Source organism: Pinus tabuliformis, chromosome 3_1 (assembly GCF_031772625.1).
Source record: "Pinus tabuliformis cultivar Carrire ecotype Pingquan chromosome 3_1, CPIR1, whole genome shotgun sequence".
Taxonomy (NCBI): Eukaryota; Viridiplantae; Streptophyta; class Pinopsida; order Pinales; family Pinaceae; genus Pinus; species Pinus tabuliformis.
Window position 1 is genome coordinate 336,131,501 of NC_142301.1, and position 7,175 is coordinate 336,138,675.

The following is a 7,175-nucleotide window of genomic DNA, read 5'->3' on the forward strand; positions in this document are numbered from 1 at the left end:
ATTTGGATATTGTAGTGAAATACTATTGGTTTGAGACTTGAAATCATTTTCAAGTAATTTTATGCTACTGGATTGATGTGCTATTGGTGTGATGAGGGTTTGGACTAAGCTAGATGAGTGACACGAGATTGAACCACATTGTGTGTAGCTTCTCCTTCTATCAATCAATAAAATTATTTGTTCCTTTTCCAATAATTTTGTCCATATCTTTAATGAATGTATGTTTAAATGTTGTCGATTCCATTTTTTTATATTAGATAGATCATATTATTTGATTTTTGTTGTCTCCTATTTACGTTGGCAGGTACCAATTGAGAAAATTCAGTTTGAATGGGAGCGACGAGAGCAATTCAAAGGATATCAAAGGAAGAGAAAGATCACAAGTAGGTTCCTTTATCTTATCTATCTATTGTAGGAAAAGGTTAAACATCTTTGCTTATGTTGTTCTAAGTGTAACTACCCACTTAGGGAAGATATACTTATCCATAGGTATAAATTCCATATAACAAATTAATTTGTTATACAGAATTTATACCTATGAATAAGTACATCTTCCCTAAGTGGGTAGTTACACTTGGAACAAGAGAAGCAAAGATATTTAACCCTTTCCTACAATAGATAGATAAGATAAGGAACCTACTTGTGATGTTTCGCTTCGTTTGATCTCCTTTAAATTGCTCCTCTCACTCCCGTTCAAATTGAATTCGCTCAATTGGTACATGCCAACATAAACAAAAGACAACAACAATCAAAGAATATGATATATCTACTAGAAACAAATGGGATCAACAACATTTTAACATACATTCATCATAGATATGGAAAAAATAATTGGAAAAGGAGCAAACAACTTTATTGATTGATAGAAGGAGAAGTTACACACAATGTGGTTCGATCCCGTGTCACTCATCCAACTTAGTCCAAACCCTCATCACACTAATAACACATCAATTGAGTAGCATAACATTACTTGACAATGATTTCAAGTCTCAAACCAACAATATTTCACAACAATATCCAAATTCCAACCTCCTGATCACTATGATGAGTGGTGAATTTATAGGGAAATGCAAGTGGTTTTGTCATAAATTGGACATTTAATGGTTTCCATAATTGGATAGTTAGTTTCCATGGTGTTATAGACATATTTGGGCACTACAACCCCAAACTCATATGTCCATAAAATAAGGGCTCCTTAAGTCCCTCAAAGTGTTGCTTCATACCCTAAAGGATCATGGTCAGCTGACTACATCATTTCCTAGAAGTTCCACCTGAAAAACTACTCAGAACTGGCCAAAACTGGACCATACAGATTGCTCCATGGGTAATGTGCGATGCATACTGACTACCTAAATAGCCAAGTGTGATGCATACTGAAATGGCCTTCTGTGGGGTGTGATGAGCGAGAATAGACAAATGGTAGAGACAGTTTGCAAGGTGGATGATCATGGAATCTTCCAGAAACTTCTCTTGTGACACTTGCCTCTCTGAATTCGCTCAGGGATGAGTAAGAGATCATGAAATCTCCAAGTGGAACCAAGAACTATCAGTGGAATGACACTAATCAAAAACCCAGAGCTGACTCACACCCTTGCAAGACATCTATAAATGGATCCCTCATCTGAGAGATCTAGAGGCTGGAATTTTGTATTTTGTAAGGAAGTACTGTTGGTTTGTTGGTGAGAAGAGACATTGCATTGTTGGGCATTTTTATTGTTCATGAGGGTTGTAATCGTCTCTTACATTAGTATTAATAAATTTCTTTGAGTTTTCCTCCATATGATCATGTATTTTTGAATCATATTGTTTATGAATGCAATTGTATGGTCAATGTGTTTCTGATTCTGCATTGTTTATGATGTTTTAGATAGAGATACTTTGATAGTTTGCTGCTACTTTGAATCTACAGGTACTCTTTGAAGTGGGACAAGTAGGAGAGGAGTGGCAAATTCTATTAAGGAAAGGAGAAATCAAGCTAGGATCAAAGCGAAAGATCTAGGTTGGTCCTCTTTTCTTCTCTTCCATCTATCACACTTAAAGGAACTCTTGAGAAGCTTTCATTGTTTGTTTCTAAGATAGCTACCCATCTTAGTGGGACTAGCAGTTCGAATCGACACTACTTTTCCCAAAAACAAAATGGCGACTCCGCTGGGGAACAAATAGTTTGTTTTCTTTGTTTATTGTTTGCTTTATAACTACAGATGGAGCTTGAAGTTAGCTAGCTAGCCTTCGAAACACCTTTGCTATGCAATTGCGAAGTAGATGAATGTTGCTTCAGTCAATCTCCGGGTTGGTTTATGAACTGAACATTTGACTTACAAAGCATTCTAAGTTCCCTTGTGGTAGCTTAGAACCACATTAGATCCTACCCTTATGCTTTGTGTTTACTATCCATCATTACTCAGCCTAAATCACTGAACTTAGCTGCAAGTTTTGAGAAAAAACCAAGCTCAGTTTCACTCCCTGGCCCATCGTACTGTCTTTAACTATGCAACCTGGATGCATCGTGCCTCCCATGTGTTGCAGGCGATATGCATCCCTGTTTCCCTGTGTTGTAGGTGCGATGATTGAGTGAACTATTTTTCTTCTCTGAAATTTGCTTTTTCTCCTTGTTTTCATCTTTATTCAGTAGTTTTGTTGTACATGATCAGTACCTTATTGCTGTAACCTTCTTCCTTCACATTATTTCAGCCTCCATCAGTTAGGAATTGTAAATGTTTTTGTGTATTTGTCGATCATTTACAGTCTTCCTTAGTTTTTGATGCAAGTGTTGTAATTATCATTCTGAACCAAAAGAAGAGTGTTGTAAAGTCTTCCTCTTCTAGATAGTTGATTGTAATTTTGTCATTGTACTTGATTTGAAATTATTAGTATTTGAAGTGTCGAAAACAGTTTTCAATTCGAAATTGAAAAGTGTCATCTTAGTCTTCCTTTCATTTTGAAAAGAAAATTGTTAGTACTGTCGCTTTGAAAGAAAATAGTTCAGATCTGTACTTAGCTTTATTTTTTGTATTCACACATTAAGAAAGCGGAAAACAAATACATGCATGTGCATCTGCATTTTGACTGCATGCAAAATTTGATTTAGGAAAGTGCATTTAGTGTGTGCTCTATGCTCTCTGCTGAAAGAAAATCATAATCTTCTTTCCTTTGTAGCTAGGATTTTCATTGCTAAAAGAACATAAACGACTGTTTATCATTTTAGATTGCATATTTAGGAATTTCACATCTACATCATGCCGTGAACCTTGAAAGACAAACCTATAAGCAAGGTAAACCATAAAATAAATCTCAATGAACATAAAAACGCTTTGGAAGCTAATGCAACACATCTATAAGTCTAGGCTAGAGACGTGTTTCGGCGTCGTAAAACCTGGTAACCATCATTTTCATCGTAGGTTGGGTGACTCCTCCTCTTTGATATGACAAGTGCTAGTACGGACTTGTGCTCCCCGTACCATTGAGTATATATTGGGAGACCACAATAGGTTGATATCCTTTATCCTTAGGAAGCCGTGTCTGCCACCCTATCGATCGTAATGCATTGAACACAACATTCGGGAATATTGACTACCGTACATAAGTCCTTGGTAATTTCTCTATCATTTATCACTAAGGTGTATTTTGCAGTTTTACAATCGGTTTGGTAAACCCTCTGTCTAGACTTCTAGAGCAGTCACTTTCGTTCCTTTTTGACTCCTTAAAAGAAAAGGTCCATCTAAGCACTTGTCACTTCAGGCTCATTAAAAATCGAAGGCGACTAGGGTCACCTTTAGCTTTTTCTTGACTCTTAAAAATTGAAAAAGCAAGTTGCGTCAAAGTGTCTTTAAAATTTATTTTAATCAGGATAACCTCCCTATTCCTACATTGATCCGAGGTTGAGATAATGGAATCTACCAATCAAGGAATCCCTCTCGGAGGGAATCCTAGTCCTTTCTCCTCTTGGGGAGATATTGGTTCTCCATATATGGCTACATTGTCCCTTCTAGGAATCACAATTGGCCTACCGGTATTGCTTTTATCGACCTCTGTCATTCAAAACACTGTAATTCCTCAACAATCTTATTAGCAACCAGATAATACTAAAGTTACCCCTTCGCCTTCTACTTCGTTTGTTTCTCCTTCCCCTTCTTCTTCTTGGCTTGGTGAAACTAGTGACACTAAAAACCAAGTAGTTGAGAAGAAAAAGAAAGGGAAGGAGAATAAGAAGAAGCCAGCTAAAGAAGGGAACGACTAGAAATCATCTGGCGAAAATCCTCACACTAAATTTTCCAAACCAAAAGCTTCATGCGTAATTTGCAAAGAGAGACATTACCATCGCGATTTCCCTTGCATCCTGTGGATCTTGAGAGAATGGTCTCCCCGTTTGCACCATTCAGTGCCATCAACCCCTGACAGTCAAGTTGATAGTGCACCATCAACTAGTGAAAATGGAGTCAATCGACAGAAAGGAAAAGTTAGAGTTCCATGTAGGTTATGTGAAGGTGATTAATATTCACCGTTGTCCTTTTCTAGAAAAAGCCAAAAGCATTTTGGATAACCGTCCTGCTTCACCATAGTAGCTTCCACCTAGATACAAGAAACTCTTGCCAAGTCCTTCGCTAGTTGAAAACCCGATTGACATAACTCAATTATCGATCGAATCGCCTATCATTGAAAGTGAACCTTCTGAGTCCATACCGGATCAAAGCCAACTGGTCGAGATGGTGGTCGACGCAGTCTTGCCTTCAAAAAATCCACCTTCAGATGATATAGTTTCCAAAGAGGATGAGAACGACACCGTTCACATTCTTTTTGTCGATACAGAGTCTAATGAACTTGGGGGAAATCCGACCATTCCTTTACAACAGGAAGAGAGCCCCCCAATTCATGAAACTTATCGAGACATTTATTCGGTACCTCCTCCAAGTAGTCTAGCCATTTTCTTTGTTTGGAATCAACTAGCGAAACCTCGCCTTCCATCTAATGTACCATTCCCAATCATAGTACAAGTTTACAAAATGTTCATGTTTGGCACAATCATAGGTGAAGGGGCTTCGGTGAGTATCCTTTCCTCAAATTCTTGGAAAGCGCTTGGTTTGCCATCACTTTTGCCTGAAAAACAAAATTTGTTGGGCTTCAACAAAGGAACCAGTCGACCATTAGGGATCCTTCCAAAGTTACCGATAACTTTGAGAAAGAAAACCTTTTATTTGAACATGATGGTAGTCCAAGGTCCACTATATTACAATCTACTCCTTGGATGTGATTATATATATAGTATGGAAGCCATTGTTTCCACATTCTTTCGAGCGATGTGTTTTCCACATGAAGGCAGACTAGTTCAACTTGTCGACCAGCTTTCATTTCCTGGTTCAAATACAACTATAAATCAACCATCATCCCTAAATGGTCTCTTCGCATCAACAATGTCTCTTCAACCTTCATGCCATCCACCTAATTACCGTGAGTAGTTCGATGAACGTGATGAAGGTTAGGGGGCATGCACCCTAGTTTGCTTCGATAGGCAAACCTAGAGGAAAAGAGAGATTTTCTTGAAAGGTCATAATACTTGGACCGAATAACATTCCCATATAGGTTATGTAATTAGTATTACGCGATTATTTCCTTTGTATGATTGTGGATGGAAACTCACAACATTCACCTTCGTATGTTATGTGATTGGAAGCTCACAACAATCACCTTTGTCTATTTTGATAGACAAAGCAAAGGAAGATTTTTTGTTGGCCGACAGAAACAATCCTGCCTAACCACAGGGACTTCCATTTGGTAACTTGGAAACTCTCCTTTTACTGAAAGACCTGGGGGCATGCAAACCTTTGCATGCAAGTGAAAAGCGACCTTTGATTTTCTTAGTTTGTAGGTTCTCAACCCTTTAACCTCATAGCTTGGTCATTTCTAGCTTGCATAAAAAAGGTAATGAGCACATGTTATAGTAGTGTTAAAGCTCATTAAAAAATAAATCTACCAAGAGACATTACCAAAAGACTGGTAAGAGCAATGTTCCCGTAAGGTTCAAGCTCGTTAAAAAATCAACCTACATTGAGCACATGTTGGCACAAGGTTCAAGCTCATTAAAAAATAAACCCTCTTTTGGTAAATAACCTTTTGTGATCGCTTTGCTATCTGCCCCTTTGAACTTTGGTTGTATTCCTTCCGTCACCTCCATTTCATTCGATCGACCATACACTTCCACTTGATTGTTTCCCCTTTTGAGGAACATCTGTGATGAGTGATTCTAATTTCCACCCTCTTCACACTGCCATGTTTTGAGAAGTTCCAAACTTACTTGGAACCAGCAGCTACCCAGAAATACCACTCATTCCTCAAAAAATGAGTCTCTTTTAAACTCTTTTTAGACTCGTTAAAAATAAAAAGATTGTCAAGCTATTGGCCTTTCCAACTCATTAAAGTAAAGGGAATGCCATCCCTCTCATATATTTTATTTTTTTTTTACTTGAGGGATTATTAAACAAAAAGATCGAGCACTTGTCTTTGTCGGCTCATTAAAACTATTGAAAAGTCATCCCTTTCGTATTATTTTACACTTTTTCGGACTTAAGGGATTATGCCACAAAAAAGGACTGTTGGAGTCTCCTTTTCATCCATTTTCAAACTCTCTAAACATAAAAATGACTGAGTTATCTTTGTCATTAAACTCGTTAAAACAATAGTGACAAACTTGTCCACCTAGACAAGAACGAGTCTCACTAACGTTAGGCTCGCTAAACAAAAATCGACAGGTTTGCTCGAAGGGAAAATTATAGACCAAAAATATGTTATCCTCCTCAAGCTTGTCAAAAATAAAGAGGTACTAGTTAGCAATGACTGGGGAAAAAATGGGAAGAAAACTTGAAGAACTCTATTGGTAGTAGGTCGCTCTTGAACATGACACTTTCACTCCATCATCGTGATTGAGTTGGGTTGGGTTTTTCCGTTCACCATCACCATTGGTCCACTGTGCCATCCATGGGGTTAACGCTACCAGTCCATATTAGTGTTGCCAATATGTTCAAGGGAATTCATTCAGAGAATTCACCATCCGGCAAATGCCTCATCCACTGCATTACATCCACGCTTCATTTTTTATGACCGCCATTCCTGAACCTCATATCATCAAATCGTTTTCACCTCCAGAAAAATCATTTGCTCCATTTTACATCGTAGATGTGGGA